Source organism: Halyomorpha halys, unplaced genomic scaffold (genome assembly GCF_000696795.3).
Source record: "Halyomorpha halys isolate HHAL.00 unplaced genomic scaffold, Hhal_1.1 Scaffold898.1, whole genome shotgun sequence".
Classification (NCBI taxonomy): domain Eukaryota; kingdom Metazoa; phylum Arthropoda; class Insecta; order Hemiptera; family Pentatomidae; genus Halyomorpha; species Halyomorpha halys.
In genome coordinates, this window is record NW_027112804.1 from 878,451 (window position 1) to 896,888 (window position 18,438).

Sequence of the window (18,438 nt, forward strand, 5' to 3'; positions counted from 1 at the left end):
TCAGCTGACATTGAAATAACAGCTGACTCCGTAACTCCCGTACTGTAACTTATATATATATATATATGGGATTCCAAATCTGGTACCACCGGTGCCAAACTTTGTCAATAGCTTGATTAACGTCTAAAAATTAGCTAGCTGAAATCATTATCATAAGTAATTTTCAAAAATCATTATTATAAATTATATTTTTACCTCTATGATGCTCTTAATAATAGCATACATGACCCATCATCATAAACCACTTACTAGTCAAGTTGTGATTGAAGATATCTGTTGCTGAATTTTTTTTTTCAGTATTGCATTATGAATAACAGTAAGAAACATAAGAGTTCCGCCTGGCATTTGTTCACATGAAGAGTAAGGTTTATATCTTGGGTTTTAGTACATTTTGTTTCCTATTGTTTGTAACAGATTATTCCAGAAATTCTGTTCTCAGAAATCCATGATTTCGTAATTTAAAAAAAATGTGATACGTGATCTGTATTAGAAAAAAATAGAATATATGAATATGTTTATTTAAATTCTACAAAAAAAAATAAGTTAAATAATAGTCAATCCAATTTGCTCAAAAGGTTCATTAGCTCTGTCAATAAGCGGCTCAATTAGACTTTGAATGGACTTAGCAAGAGAGTGACAGACAGAGTGATCGGGATGGACCCTAATCTAATTTGGTGGAGTGGAGAACTAAGGCCTGCACCATGCAACAACTAGTACTATAGTAATCGAACTGCTTCCAATCACGATAGTAGTAAGTATTAGTATTTACTCATCCTAAGAGGGGATACAAAGTCACTCCCATTTTCTTCTGGTCGGGGTCGGGTTTGCAGTGAAATCTTAATTAGCACTCCCGCAGTAACCGATAGCAAACAGACTAGGAAAGCCCGCCCGAGACTGATTAGGCTGCCTCCACCATAGAAATTGTTTCTTGTGCTATTGAAATAATAGTTAGCAATGGGAGGATTCGGACTTCCGAAATTTCATAGAAATCGACAAATAATCTTGTTTTGTTCCAAATCTTAGCCTTACTATTAGGGCTTTTGATTTTGAAAAAAATAAGTTAATAATACAGAATAGATTGTAAAAGGATAGGGTAGAAAATACAATGGGTTTTGTAACAACTCAATGTATTTGGACAGCATGGCAAAATAATACATTTCTCTCTTAAATATTAAAATTTTCATTTTATTTTTAAAAACAAAATATCATAAAAAGTATATAAAAATAATTTATTACTTTTCATCATACTGAACTACTGATATAGGATATCATACTGACGTATTTGCCATCTTAGCATAAATTATATAAAAAGTTGTTTATAGTTGACCGAAGATTCGATATGAGGAGATGATAGTCGGTACTGCAGACAGTCGTTATAAACAAATAAGTAAAACTCATTTGTTTTTGCCGATGTTTCAGGCCTTTATCAGGACTAACATCTACTACATGATAACTGCGTTAATTCAGAGTAAAAAAGAAAGGAAAATAAAATAATTACGGACGAACATACAATAATATCGATAATTAAATGGTAGGTTATACTAATTGTTGGGGCGAGGGGTGTTTCGTATGTGAAAACCTACCTCTTCCCCAGAGGGAAATGTACGCTGGTTCGAGATAAAATAAAACAAAAAAAAATAACGGAGGACCTGAAATAAATATCACATAAAAAAAATAATAATTGAGAAAATGAAATAATAAAAAAATAACTTTCCAAGTGATACAAAGATTTAATTAATTAAAATATAAACAAAAAAAAATGAACTGTTATGTTGTTACAAAAAAAGATAGTGAATCGTGGAGTAAAAAGAATAAACATATTTTGATACATATATAAAGAAAAAAAATTCTATTTACACTAGAAATAATAAGTTAATTAAAGCAAAAAAAAAGAAAATATGAAACTCGAAGGAAGAAAATAAAGTCACTCACAGATGGGTGTGGGGTCGATATGGGCATATCACAAGTCTAGAGTTGGTTGACCAGGATGACCGCTGGCGAGCTGGTGAGAGAGAGGTTACCGGGCAACCCGACGACTCCAAAAAACTGTAGACTTTACAGTGGTGACTGCCGGTGAGTCGGTGAAAAGGTTCCAATAGCTCCAACAAACAAGTGTCAACAAACAAATGGCGGTGGAGCGTCCGAGAAGCAGTGCGTCTCGCTCGTCTTACAACGTGCCAAAGCCAACTAACATCGCTCCAGTGCTACCTAAATCTTCACTGCCAACTGCCTTCGCTATTGTTACGCACGTGTTACACCTCCGCAATGTATTTATAAACACTGAACCTCCTTATATCTCTTATTTTTATTTACAAAATTAAAATTACTTATAGTTAAAAAAAAATAAATGGATAAACATAAACTTACAACTAACAAAATTAAAAGTCACTTGGAAAGTTGCCAACAAAAATTAACCTAAATAGAAACCAAAATTTTGGGCTTTAACAGAATATTGAAAAAGTATGAATTATACAAAATAAATGATAAAGTTATCAGTCAGTACTCAAATAAATAAAGATAATTAAAGGCACAGGAAACAATGTAATAAAAGAGTAATTGAAAATAACATGATAAAATATGTAAGTAATGATTTAAAATACATATTAATAGTGAAAAAAATGAAATTAACAAAATTTTAAAAAGAATAATTATAATGATTTGGTTTTATTATTTATTTACAGGGCACTGTCTGATTCTTAAGTAACTATTTTTAACATTCGTTTTGTATAGTTTTTACCTGTACAATATTGTATTTTATCTTTTATTAAAATCATCTACTATCTAGTTATTTTATTGTTATATTTATAAATGTTTTTATTTTCATTTTCTTTTTCTGTGAATTATGATAAAGGCCTGAAATTTAGGTCGAAACGTCGGCATAAATAAATAAGTTTTATCTATTTGTTTATCGTTACTGACCGCACCCTCCCTATCTCAAGACCATTTTCTCCTCATACATAAATAATATAAAAATTGTATTGGAGTATAAGATTTCTAAGTTTTTTTTTTTAATTAAATACAAAAATTTCTAGTTTAATTTTGTGATATTTTTTTAGTTTATGTTGATTATCGCTTATTATTGACTCCAAACTTTAGGCAAGAGTCTGTGAGAAATATTAATCTTTCAAGAACTTTCGTCCCTTCATGCATACGGAGTGAACATTTTTATCACCTTCTTGGTTATTTCATTCAGCTGAAAGGGAAAAGGATGAAAAATCTTTCGATATTCTTTCTTCAGTATTTTTGTCTGCTCTTTCTAACATTCATTAGGGTTATAAATATTTAATGATTCTTAATTTGTTAACAGATAACAAGTATTTATATTAAAGATGCATTAGATCCATTCATGAAAATAATTTTAAATAATAGTTTCTATCGTACGTAACACGGGAACGCATTGCTGGAGGTTTTAAAACTATTACTAACAATCCTATAAATCCTAAAAGGTAGATTTTAGTGAAAAATGAAAAATAAAAAAAATAAAAAATTAAATTAAACAAAAAATGAATACATAATACAGACTACTACAAGGGAAATGGTAAATGATAAAATACTTTAAAACAGAAAAAAAAACATTAGAAAACTTCATTAGTACATAAAAATATACTATATCAATAAAAGAAAAAAAATAATAAGAAAATGCATGAAACTTAAAGTACTGGTTGTTTATAGATTTTCTACAAATAAAATTAACATGCAGAGCTCTGGTTTGAAGAAAAACAACCATGAATAAATTGCAACAGTAGATATTATTGATGATTAGAAGTTACTATCGGTTTTAATTAATATTGCTACTATTTAATTACTATTACAATGTGGGTTACAGAAGTAGAAGGATATGTATGAAGAATACGTGAGATACTTGCAGAGGTGAACAATTTAGATTGACAGAGATAGATATAATGTTGGCAGAATGATGAAGATGATAGATAGAGATGATGAAATGAAGGTGAAACAAACTAAAATTGCTTTTGGGTTTACGGTATAATGCTTAACCGCATTGATAAGTTATGATACAGAGTCAACGCAGAATTTAATGTCTAATAACATATCTGTTCCGCTACGATGCATCGTTTAAGATTTATTGGTGAAAAGGAAAACCTAATCCGTTACTTTATTCATTTAGTATGAGTTCTAGAAATTATTTTCAGATAATTTTTAAAATTCTTTGAGATAGACTTAATTTATCTGATCTCCTGCACTTTAACTTCATCTGTGCTCGCAAACATTACATAAAACGTTACGTTATGATAATGATTTGTGTATTATTTATTTGAGATAAATTACAAAAAATAACGGAGTTCTAATAAAGTTAGATTGAACTGAGTGAACATGAAGTTTACTAATGAGCGGTCTTGCTGGAGATTACGGGTGAAGTTGCTGGTGAGCTGGGGGGTTTGTGGGATGTAGTTGGATTTCCCTAGAGATACTCTTCCCGACCGTACATGATTTATGTGTTTTGTCATGATTTGTTTGCGGATATAATCCAGCTATGGTTTGTAGTTTACTTATTTTTAATTTAAACTGACTACTATAAGGTAATGAAAACTGAAATATAATGCTGTTGCAGAGTATCTGTAAATCCCAACAGAAACCGTGAAAAAATGCATGGATTTAGTATGGAATTTCCATACTATGATGGAAACAGAAACGGTGTGACGATGAAAAATTGATCAAAGCCCATACGACCTAATTGAACACTCGGATATTTCATGTATGATGCTCCATCCTTTGACTTTCTATAAAAAAGCTCTTTTTTTACATGAACCATTATCTATGGATTGCCGAGGGTGATTAGCCTTAAGCTTAGCATTCTCTTGTCAAAAAGTTGTGGCCGTTCAAGTCCGGCCGTGGGGGATTAACATAATTTCATGGAGGATCTTAGCGTAAATTTCGACATTCCCACTGTGGAAATTGGAATTGATCGCTAACCTGAATGATAATTATTCTTCCCTTCCCTTAGTCATAGAAAATAAGGACAATAAGTCCAAAATAAAAATAAAAAAACAAACGGAGAAGGATATCACGACCGGACAACGGCGCTTGTCGCATAGTTGTTCTAAACATGAATAAAACATTGGGAATATAGTTGAGTGTCCTAGTCGAACATTTAAAGTCCAATCAACTCAAAATCAAAAGTTCAAAAGTTAAAGTCCAATCAAGTCAAAATCAACTATAATTAGCAAAAAAGCGACCATTTCCGTTGCCCGTTTACATTACAAATATCTTGTAAGGACATGGCCTTATATGGACAACATATTAATCTAAATTTTATCAAAAATTAATACTTTGCTTAAATTAAACTTATTATGATCGGACAATTTGTTGGTTAGTTTATTCTTATATTCGTGAAAAATAGGTATACAACATAAAAAAATGAGATAATATGGTAATGTGGTCCGATATAGCATCAGTAACGAGGCAACAGTACTGGTTTGAAAGTGCTTTGGGAATTAAAATTAATTAATTTAAATCTAAAATATCCTGAGAAAGTTTAAAGTCTGTTTTGTATAATAGTGACTACACACCACATTTGAAGAATGCAATCTCATGAACGACAAAGGAAAAAAAAAAGAAAGTAGGTAAGATTACAATTTATTCTGAGTTATCTTAGAAAATAGATGTTCCAAGATAAATATTCATCAAAGAAGACCATTGGGGATTGCAATAAAAGAGAGCTATATTAAACAAGCAAGGAAGAGAACTACACTAGAAGACAAACACTCATATAAGCGTTATAAAGGCTTGGGGGTTGGGTACGCTTTAGATCAGCAAACGGCTAGGCGGATTAATAACTTGGCAGTATTGCTATGGAGCGGTGTGGTGTTTACAGTATGACCTCTTTAGTGATGCTATGTGGGACCATAACGCTCCCGTTTCTTATTATCTCAACCTAATATTTACTACACCTTCTTCGATTTAAAACATTCTAACTTGTAAAATTTATACTTTCGAAAATAAATAAACCTATGCAGGATCACATAATTTCTGGTATTTAATAAGACATACTTGAGCATAGAGACTGATATCTTATAAGCTGCGGTTCCATCACGTAGTTCGCTGACCATTGGAGAACCGCGAGAGCGTCCGGTAATGCAATATTATGAAGACTTATCGTTGGAACGGTTAAATAGTAAAGTGTTGTTTGAAAGGTATTTATAAGCAAATATAAGTATTTCAAAGTACACTTTTTTATTGATATTATTGTTATCGTAACGTAGGGTTATATAATAGCACAGTACAGTTTTTGTATGTTTTTTTAATTCCTAAATCTAATATAAGTCTGAACTATTGGAATAATATTTTTTTTCATCTAACTTTGAACTAATTTAGCTTTAGTTTTTAGTTGTTAGTTATAGCTAACTTTTACACAACTCCTCTATGCACGAATGGATAAAACGCTAATAGTTATTACCCTTGATTGTGACAGTTTGTATAATTATTCTTCTAATTTTATTCCTGAAGAGTTTAATAAAATTAAAATTAATTTTTTTTTTTTTTTAGAGGGCCAGAATTTTTAAGTGAAATGAAAAGTGAAAAATTTAAAAATGAAACATATATTTATTGTTAGAATATTACTAAACAATTCTAAATGATAAATCATTTCAAGGCAAAAAAACAAAAAATGAATACATAATACAGACTATAGCAGTACATCTCACCCCAACAGTCTAAAAAATGGTCATAAAAAATAGTTCTGAGACGATGCTATACATACTAAAGAAAAATAAACACATCACAAATCCGAGAAAAATTATATTCACACTGCTGATTAAAAAAAACAACTTATTTTTACCTGAAACCTGAAGACAAATAAGTTATAAAAGAAACCTCTCACTTTCTCTTACAATTTTCTTCAGTTTATACTTCTCCTTGATTTGGTATTCTGATCATGCCTGGATATGTTCTACCAGTTGGCTCACTTAAGTACTTTGGTCACGCACTCGATTATTAAAAGATAGCTGAAACTGACACCGAGATAAAATAGTAATAAGTTTCACTTTCTTATGTTACTATGCTCCTCTTTTAAAGTTTATTAAAATCAATGCATCAATATGGTGTATATGTATATATTAGCAGATTATAAAGTACACACAGTTTATAGCATGTCTGGTCATTATATTTATCTATTAAATTACATTTAATAAAACATCATATAGATTTTGGCTTATTCCTTGCAATAAAATTAAATTTATTGAACTAAAATTTACACAAATACGTGAGTCATTTAGTCAAAAGTGCCGTGTCATATTTTTCAACTGTCAACTGTTTTTTTTTTAAATAGTACTGAGATGCCCCTGTTGATTGGTCCCATGAATTGCAAGTATTTTCTCTAAGAATACTCCGAAAAGAGGGTAATTACTTATGAGAATTTAGGAGCCATTGTATTACAGAGGATGTCTAAACAAATGTAGATTGTGAAGTTTGCAAGATTGTGTTGAGGCAAATCCATCCTGCGAATTATATATATTTAATACTGTTGGTTCGTCTTGTGAACTCGCTTTCGTGAGCTTGCATGAACATAAATAATCATTGTTTTTATCTTGATCGGGATATTCGTTCCTGTTTCACACGCGGCGTGTGCAGAGTACGTATTTGACCTAATACTAATGGTGATAGTATTTCTCAGTAGATATTCTGTAGTAAAAGCTATCTCTGATGTCATTTTATATTTTTATTTAAAATAGTTCATTTATCGACGATGATTCGGACAAATTGTCCATTTAAAAATTATTACATTAGAAATAGTTAAATTTTATCAATCTCTATACGTAATGTTAGGTTTCGATTTTCGAAATTTTATCAACGCATTGTATATCCATAATAAACTGTACATAAATTGAAAAAAACAAACCAAATTATTTGTAACAATTTTATAAATTTATCTCAATTATCTAACATCTTATATTCTCCTCATTTTAAGTGATTTGTCCCGATTTTGAAATAATATTGTACCAATCATTCTCAAATTGAATTATTGTATTCTTACAATATTAGTTAACAAAATGTTAAATTATGCATCACTTATATGTATTGCCTTAATTTTTTATAATACTTATTTGTACTTTCATCTGTTTGTCAGTTACATACCGTACTGTGCTAATTTTATCTATTTAAAAGGGTTTCGCCTAGAAAACTTCCTTAAAATGAACAAATAATAAAATTTTATTCACTCCAGGTTGAATAATAAAGAATAAATTTTCCTCCCTCACTTCGTCGGATTTTCAGTTTAGATTCTGAACTCATGACTTGGAACACTTTAAGAACAACTGGAATTTCACATGTCCCCTGATTTGGAAATATGATTTTAAAATGTTTATAGTATTATATTATATCCATCATCCTATCGCCCTATCTCTCTATTACCGATCACCGGGCAAAATCTTGAAAAACTCATTTTGAAACGGCTATACCCCATCCTGGATTCCAATCATATAATCCCTGATCACCAGTTTGGATTTCACTCCCCAGATCCCACTCTACTATCCAGCAATGTCATCGTGTAGTGGACGTAGTCTCGTCTTCTTTGGAGCGCGGAATGTACTGCGCGGGAGTCTTTTTCGATGTAGAACAGACTTTTGATCGAGTCTGGCACCCGGGACTGCTTTACAAACTCCGTAAATTCCTACCTCCTACATACTTTCTCATCATTCGTTCCTTTCTCATTGATAGATTTTTCCAAGTAAACCACAATGGTTCCTATTCATCCCTCTATTCTCAGTCCGCTGGTGTTCCTCAAGGTAGTATCATTGTTTCCATCCTCTACACCGTCTATACTGCTGACATTCCAACCAATCCTAACACTATCCTCACCACGTATGCCGATGACACATGTGTGCTCGCTGTTAACAATAACCCATTAATCGTATCCCAAAATCTCCAATCCCATATCACAGCCCTCGAAGATTGGTGTCGTAATTGGAGGATTAAGGTAAATTTCAACAAATCCCTTCAAATCACCTTTACCCTTCGTCGTAAACTTGCCGACTGCCCTACAGTTTCATTTAATGATGTTACTCTTACCCCTGTCAAACAGATCCGCTACCTTGGACTACATTTGTAGAAACGATTAACCTGGAATCCTCACACCAGACTGAAAAGACAGGAAACTGCACGTCGATTTCGACTATTACAGCACTTACTAGACAAACGTCTAAACTTCCAACACATTACAAAAGACTGATCTGCATGACTGTAATAAGGCCAATCTGGACATATGGAGTTGAGCTTTGGGGCTCCACTAAACCTTCGAATTCCTCTCGTATTCAATCCTTACAATCCAAAATCCTTCGTAAAATCCTCAATGCTCCTTACTTTGTCACAAATAAAATCATACATAAAGACCTTAATGTTTCCTATGTAACCGATCTAGCCCGAATCAGATATCACTCCTTCCATTATAAACTTTCTAACCACTCAAACCCCCTAGTTTCTAATCTTGCATCCTCTTCCATTCCTGACAATCCTCCGAGGCGCCTGAAAAGAAGATGGCCACGAGACCAGCTAATGTAAAATGTCATTAGAGTGCTGCTACCAATGGGTAGTTTCTCTAAACGCCTGTAACACTCCAATTTAACTTAGATCAAATTTACTATATGTATTATAATGTACAGTTGTAAATAGCAATAAATAAATATTAAAAAAATATATATGTTTATATGTCTACCTACCACTCTCGTAGAAAAATTGATAGGCTAGAAGTACTATTGTCTTTTGATTTTATTTTAGTTTCGAGTTGGGTATAATAGAACTGTTTTCTTCTAAATTTTGAAACTATTTTCTTTTAAACGTAAACTTTTCTTTTAACATATTCTTGATCCGTTGTTTCATTGATTGATCTAATTTTATGTGCTGATATGGGTAGTATGACATTTAAAATAAATTAAAAATTTTATTCATTTAATAAGCGTATTTCAGATGACAAACAAGTATTTCCCATTTTATGTTTTGTTTTTTTCTTTTTTTTATTAATAATTTGGGTTTACAGTACTTTTTTTTAATATCAAGTGTTCCTTCCTACGTCATTACAATATTTAAAAAATAATATGAAAAATTAAGGGAAATATTTTTCAAATTCACGAGATCCTTCAAAGGATTGTGGGAAAATCTCAGTTCAAAAGGTGTTCCAATCAGTTACATTTTAGCATAAAACTTATTTTCAATTCCGAGTTTTATTGGTATTAAAAAATATTTTGACTATATATTGGATTATTTTCAATATAGGATTTTTTTTTTTATTTCGAAGGTTTTTTATTTTGGAAAATTTCATATTCGTAAAGTTTTTTTTTTTTTGTTTTACCTTTCTCAGAAGAAAACACTAATTGATTCTAGTGTGGCACCGTTTGGGAATGCATAGTTTTTTTGGGAGAAATAATCAAATTCTCAAAAAGCTAAAAATTGACTACAAAATTTTTATTCTTGACCAGTCTAAATGGCATTAGGTTGTAGCATAGTGTTTTATTTTATTATTTTATTTACGTAAAAATGAATGGGTCAAGATTATTTTTTTTTTTATTTCCTGCTGTAGATCTACTTTACAATCAGCAAACGAGATATACTATCCAGGCATGACATGAATTGGCACGAGGGAGGCAGCACCTAGTGGTGCATCCTCCTGACGTTAAGTGAATTATATGATTACACTAGTAGGTCCCGTATCCAACTCCGATTTACGTGAGGAATGTCATGTGTTACTATCTGTCGTATAAATTTATTGAAATGTCCATGTAGTGTGTTTTGAAACCGTTTGCAAGTCATATGAATGTGGTCCGTTACAGTCGGAATGCATAGGTTGGTGTGAATAGTCTCGTTTGAAACGTAGTGGTGAGTTCGTTGCCAGTCATAAAAATTATGATTGAAAAGTTTGTATCTTCTGAATCAATGTCTTTTTAGTAGGTCATAAATTTAGCATGCGTTAAGTCCATATGGGATTTAGTAAGTAATTGTATATGTTAAGTTTCTGTCTGACGGCTGATTTAAAACGTCTGTGTAGTATGGAACATAATTGTCTCAGTCGGTAATTTAGAGGAGATAGATAATAATAATAAATAATAAATGAGGACATAAAATTAAGGAACTAAATATTAATTTATTATTGGAAACGGCCTTAATTTAAGTCCAAACGGTAAGTAAAAACCATTATAACAATTTTAGCAGATTAAAAAAAATTGATCATTAGGCTTACGAAAAAATTCATTTTTCGTTTGAACAGTTTTCATTGAACGAAAGAAAGGAATCATTGGAATTGACTATCATGAAAAATAAATAAAATAGAAAACGGTACAAATTTTGTTTTAGCTTTATACTTAACATATGCTAGCAATAAAGTGAATGTTTTACTTGCAACACTCAAGAAAATAACATTTCATTTGGAAAAAATGTTGAGACTAAAAGGAACACTGTTATTATTTTTAGGTTATCAATAGAATAATGAGTCTCGAAGAAAAAAAATCATTTATACAATAATTTGGAAATTTATTTATTTATACAATAATTGAGTTAAAGTTGTACATTATTAAAGATCATATGTCGTATCAGCTACTTCTAAACGAATTGTATAAAATTCGCTAGTACAACCATGTTCATCGACACATTCAGGCGTTTCAGTTATACAGTTCCGCATAACAAAATTAATAAATTGAATGAAGTGGTATCAAATTATTTATTTTATTATTTATACTATTAAAACACGAATTAGATTTAAAATCCATCAGAAAATGTTATTTTATTTACATTTCTTTGTTTTGTTTTTTAAACAAAGAAAAGCTCTAATCTAGAAATCGATTTCTACTAATGAATGTTTAGCAATTTTTCTTGATAATCACTAATGTTATCTTCAAGGGAATCGAAATGATATATAGCCTCTACCGCTTAAATTAATTACTAAAAGATCGATGCTCATTTTCACTGTGGACTTGGTAAATGGGTATCGATTTGTTGATTTGGCCCTCGGTAAATATCCTGTAAGAAGGAATATATGAAAATAAAATCGACAATGCACAGAAAAATTGAGTTGTTTAATGATACAAAAATTATTATGTTTTATTGTCTGTGTCAAGCTTTTCTATTTAATGTTCCAAGAATTCTCCAGGCTGATTTTTTTTTTAAATATTGTATATTTTACTTTCTAATATTATAGTTGAATACAATAAACTATTTTCAATAAAGAATTGAGAAATAGTAATTTTGGATAAAATATTCTGTTCTCCTATAAAATTAAACATATTTATGAAAATAATCATATACAAGGAGATGAAAATGTGGTTAAAAAACTTTTTATTTTATTTTTTAAATTGCATGTAGGTATTCAATTGCAAGTTTCCAAGCACGAAGGTCCTCTAAAATATTATTATTTTTTTTAAATTTATTTATTGATATTTACAACTGTATAAAAAAATACAACCAGTAAATTTGATCATAATGACATAATGATATGATACAGGATGTAGAGAAACTACCCAGTAGTAGAACTCTAAAAACAGTTTACATACAATATAAGGTCACTAGGCCATCTTCTTTCCTCTAAAACATAAGCAAACAATTCTAATGATGTTTCGCCATTCGGGAATCATCAGGGCAGAAAAAATATGTTCACATTAAAACAGACCAAACACAGCACATCTCACATCAACTGATATCTACAGGAATTTGAGCTAGAGAAAGTGCATCACTCCTAGACATCTGAACATATACTGTATATTTATGTTCTAACAATTAATTTCTATCTCTTTTTTTAATATTTGTTTTTTTTTCATGTTACGTATAAAAGCATATCGTGTTGTAATTTTTTTAGGTACATATGTTTAAAACTGAATGTATTATTGTCCTAAGAAAAAACAAGTTGAATTTTGAATAATAAATTTAGTATTAACTGTAGATATCATACAAAACTATTACAAGACTTTTCTTTTATTTCAGCTTTTACAGTTGAAATAGAGCACTCAATTTCATATTTTTGTTACGATTTTTAACCCTTTTCTAAGGATAAAATACAACCCCCTCGTTACACACCGTTATCACTATAAACGGACGGTAGCCAGTATTATTCCTATGGTAACTAAACCCTTGTAAATTGGAATTCCAGCAACTTGGCACCGCGGAACCCCCTATTTCACTTCCAAGTTAGCATAGCTGACAATGGCAACTTACAAACTAGCCAAGAGTTTACCACACCATTAAATTTAAATTTAATTAGAAGAATTTACTAATCTGTATATATATACACACAGTGTGTCCTGGTGTACATGTTAACTTTTTACTTCAAGTTTTTGCTGGGTCATTACAGCAACATGTGGTCTATTTTTTGAGGTTATTGTAGATTTTCTAGTATTCAACACTTTTTCTCTAGCGTACCTAACCCTGACATTTCTAAGAGAATAGGGTAATGTTTTTATGGATTCTGATAGTATATAAGACTTGAAGGGGTAAATTGACTAAAACCGCTAACAATTTTCATGTTGGAAATCGATAAAAAACCGGAGAGGAAATTAAAACAAACTTACCAGTTTTAAAAAATTAAAAGGTTTCAGAATTAAATTTCTATTATGAGCCCTTCATCATAATTGTAGCATTCTCAATTGAGGCATCATCATGACCGCCATTTTATTTTTCTAGGCCAATTGACATCAGATTATATCGGCTGATTCTTATAATCTAATTTGAAAATTATATTCTGAATCGATTTTGTTCTGTACATTTTTATTATTTTCTGCATCATTTACAGAAAAATCGTCAAAACCCATCAAATAAAAGTTTTTTTTTATTAAATGATTTAGGACACGTCAGATAAGAAAAGTGTCCATAAAAATTATTATAAAAAAAAAACTGTGATCTATTGTAATTTCCGAAGTTATTTGCGCTAGAACTAATGAAGGTGATATAACTAACAATACTTTCCAAAGTTTTACCAAATGACTCTGGTATGACTCAGAAAAAATCAAAACATATTTCTAAAAATTGTAGAAGAATTTTTCAATATGATACTGAAACACCCTGTATTATATTGATTTATAATATGTCACTTGTTTCGGAGTTGTGTCCACTTTTTGAAAACATAAATTTTTAAAAACAAATCAGAAAGTTGCTATAACCAACGTTATTAATATATTTAATATTTATATATTAGTATTTTATGATAATAATGTTACCAACTACATTAATATAACTTATATCAAGTAGTATTAATATAGTGTATGTGATATTATTAAATATCAACTATTTGCCTAGGCCTGGGTACTAGTTTTCTTTATAGTAAAAAGAAATATAAATTCACTAGGTACAATGAATTTATTTTTCTTTTTACTTTACTAATGATTTAAGGTCTATTGAGTTTATTTCCAAGCTAGGGTCGTCATTTGCTACATTCGGTCATAAAACACGATATCTAAAAAAAATTAAAAATTTTACAATGTTCTACGTTGAAAAAGTAATCGTTATCATTTAACAATGATAACGAATATGAAACAATATTCATATCTTTTAATAAAATAATTTTTAGACAAAATGTATGAAACAAACCTTAAAAGTTTCGGTATGGAAAACAATTTTATAAATAAAAAAACAGCTAACATGTTTTACGACAGAATGCCTCATTTATTGTTGTAACTTATAAATATTTTTTTAATATTTAATAATTTGAATAAGAGACAAGAAACATTGAATAAAATAATTTATAAATTCTCTTAATGCCAGAGAGCTGTGTCTTCAAATAGTCCTTAGTAATAGGTGAAAAATAAATTTTACGACTTGTGCAAGGAGTGCCTCCGGAGTTATAATTTAAAGGCTCGTTCCCTACTTAAATATATAAAATATTACTGTACGTTTAAAGGCCCAGACAGGCCTGTTAAGTTCACCTGGTTAACTTAGTTTAAGCGTGGTGCATGGCGATCGATGAAATGCTGATATAGGCCTAGATAATGGAATACCCGTCGTGTGTGGAATATATGTGTTGAATATATTTATAGAGGACGATAAACAAAACGCCAGCAATTTTAGGATAAATGTGGAGAATCGATAGGTCATACTGAATTATTCAGAATTTCAAATCACCAAATTCTAAATAGGAATCAAGATTCCTAGATCCTTAATCCTTTAATATTAATTAAATAATTTCCAATAACTCATACAAATTTGGGAATAATAGAAATAATACTTTTTGAATAATTAGTCTATAAAACAATTACTTTTAAAAAGATAAAGTAAATATATGGAAGGATACTGACACAACAATTGGACTATAATAGTACACAATGTTGTAAAATAGCATAACTCAACAGTACCAAAGAGAATTTATATGTAAATATATTTAATACTTTGATATACATAAAGTCAATGCAGCTATTTTGTTTTAAATAATAATAATGACTTTTTTACTGTTAATAAGTATGTTAAATATGATTTTAATTAACCGACAAAATATAAAAAAACGTTGAATTTGTAGATGTAAACCTTGTAAAATATATTTTAAACATATTCATTTTGTTATATCACAAAATAAATTTATGGTGCGGTTCGTGGATCACAAAAACATTGACTCACCAAATTTATGAGTTTATTTATCAAATGAGATGAAAAAAAAATTCTATTCTAAAACAAGTGTCTCCGAAAAAAAAAAAAATTGGTTCACACATTATGATTATTTGTCGGTCAAACATTTAGGAAGTTTCAGTGTGCAAAATTAAATTACATTAATGTCGTATGTTAATTACAGTTTATTATGGTAATCGATATATGATATACACTTGATGATATACAAGTGAAGAAGTAGGTGTAGTTTAAAGAATTGACGAATGGAAATAGGAAGAGAATTCCAGAAGGTGGTTTGTTGACACTTATGGCAAAGGGTTTGTCGAAGTAAGTGGTTCTGTGGGAAGGCGTACAGAGTTCATGTTGTTGGGATCTGGTATTTCACTAAATACCATGAATGAATGTGTCTAGAGTGAGAAGATTGGGATATAGGTAGGTTTTTTGATTTTAGTGACTTGGAACAGAAAACACCAAGGGGGTATTGCCTTCGAGAGGTTAGATTGACCCAGTTCAACTCGGTATACCAACGAGAGACCAATGGGAAACCCGAAGATAAATCTTCCGAAGCAATTCATGAGTCTCTTCAGTATCATCTCTAGATCAGCAGATAGCCCTCTGTAGGTCAAGAAGCCGTTGTCGGAGTGGGAGAAAACGAGAGAAGATACTAGGAGCTCACGGATATTCTGAGGGATGGAGTCACGGAATCTTAGGAATTATACGAGTACAGTTATGGATTTGCTTGTGTTCTTGGAAATATGACTATTCCAGGAAAAGTGTTCTTCGAAGGTTTTTGATGATGAATCCAAGGTTTTTTATTATGGAGTTGAAGTCAACCGGCTAGTTTTTAATTTTGTCTAGATTAATGGGCTCGTGTGGAAAATATCGCAATTAATGAAAGTAAAAAAATCAAATACAATATTGTTAATAAGTAATTACTGGAATAGTTTTATGTTTGAAATTGTTAATTTTAGTTCTGAGGTTGGAATCATCCTTAAAACGTCAAATGAAATTTCTATTGCATTATTTTGAATAAAGATATTATTAATCAAGAGTCTTAGTTATTTTTTTCATAATTTATTTCTATTACAGTATATTACAGGCTGTACTTTAACTAAGAGCAATCTCAATAAAAATATTTTAAATAATATATTTAATGCGAATATAAGAGTTGAGGTTTAACTTTTTTTAAAAAAAGGAGAAGAAGAAGATTATATCATTATAAAAGGCCTGCCCTTAATTTTTTTAAAAGAGTTTTCATCATTTATTTTTACTTTTTGAAATCACTTCAAAAATTTCATAATTCATTATAGCAACATTAAGTATTTTAGTAATAAAAAGGTCTTTCTAGTAATGTATTATAATTGAAAATGAAAAATTAGGAAATTTCCATGAAAGGTGAGGTTATTTTATTTGATATCTATTAATACTGATTATATTTTTCATAATTTATTAATTTTCAAACACACATTATTAATTAATTGAATTTGTAAGCGTATGAAGTTTTTACTATTTTTAAATAAATAAGGATCATAATATATATTTCTTATGATTAACCTGCTGATTCTCTGTGTTCCAAACTTTATATTATCTTATTGGTCTTAAACTAGAAAATAAACAACTTTTAATTGTAATGAATAAGAAAACCTTGAAATATTCTGTTTCCTTATTTCATGTTTGTCTTGCAATAATAATGAAATCTATTTACCTCCAGTATATAAAAGAGGTTTGGCAGAACTCTTTCAATTAAAAGGCTCTCTAAAAGCTAACGACTATAGGGATTCAATTTGTATTTTAATTAGTGGAGGTAAGGCATAGGAAACTCCGCTCCCGACCCCTTAGGAATCTACTCAGAATGTATAATAAAAAAAAGGACTCTTGTTATTCTGCTTTTTTTTTGTTTTAAAGGATTACATGTTTTTTTTTTTTTAATTTATTTTGTTTAGTATTTGGCACGTTATTTTGTGAATTATGTTTCGCTTATAAAATATTTGCTTGATATCTTACGCTAAGAACCATTAACACATTGTTATTTGGTGTGTTTAGACAAGAGATAGAAATATAAAGAAAAGATTTTGTCGGATCTGTGATCCTGTGAATATAAAACCTTTTCAAAGACTAAATCTTATTTGAATAAATATCATGTCATAAAATAAATAATAAAAATACAATAGTAATAATTATATACTTTTTGTCAGAAAGTAAAGATCTGAAGAATAAAAATAAACATACACGCACGGGAATATGTATATACATATACATACCGAGCATAAGGAAGACTGTTACGTTTCTTATTAATACTTTGTTTTGTTTTTTATTTATTTTTTAAATAATAATCATCATTATGACCTGAATTGATAAATAATATATCAACATTTTAAAACAGTTCGAGAACGATTTCGAAATATTTCCTTTCTCAAAATTGTTTTTACAGAAAATTACGAATCATTGAGTCAATTTAAGTACAGTTATAAGAAGAATGAATGATACGGTGGTACTAACTTCATTTGGCTATAGAACGTAAAATTCCGTTACTTAAAATAGGTTAGATTAAATTCATTGAAGATAAAAAAAAAAAAAAAAAATTCACCTATATAAAAAAAAACTGAGCCGGGATAAGTGAAGCCAAAACACACTATGAACACCGAAGGCGTGGCAGAGTAAGGGTAATAACCATTCTTTCTCAGTTAGAATGGTAAAAATTCCTATTAACCTCAACACAAACCTGCCTTTTCAAGATCAACAGATAATCTATGATATATAACCTATAATATATAATATTTAATCTATTACATATTATATATAATCTTATACTTCTCTTATTTACTTTGCAAAGATTTAATTAATTATCTATTGTTATAAAAACTAGATGCCTCTGGTTCTGATGGTTCTATATTTAAATGAATTAAGAATTTA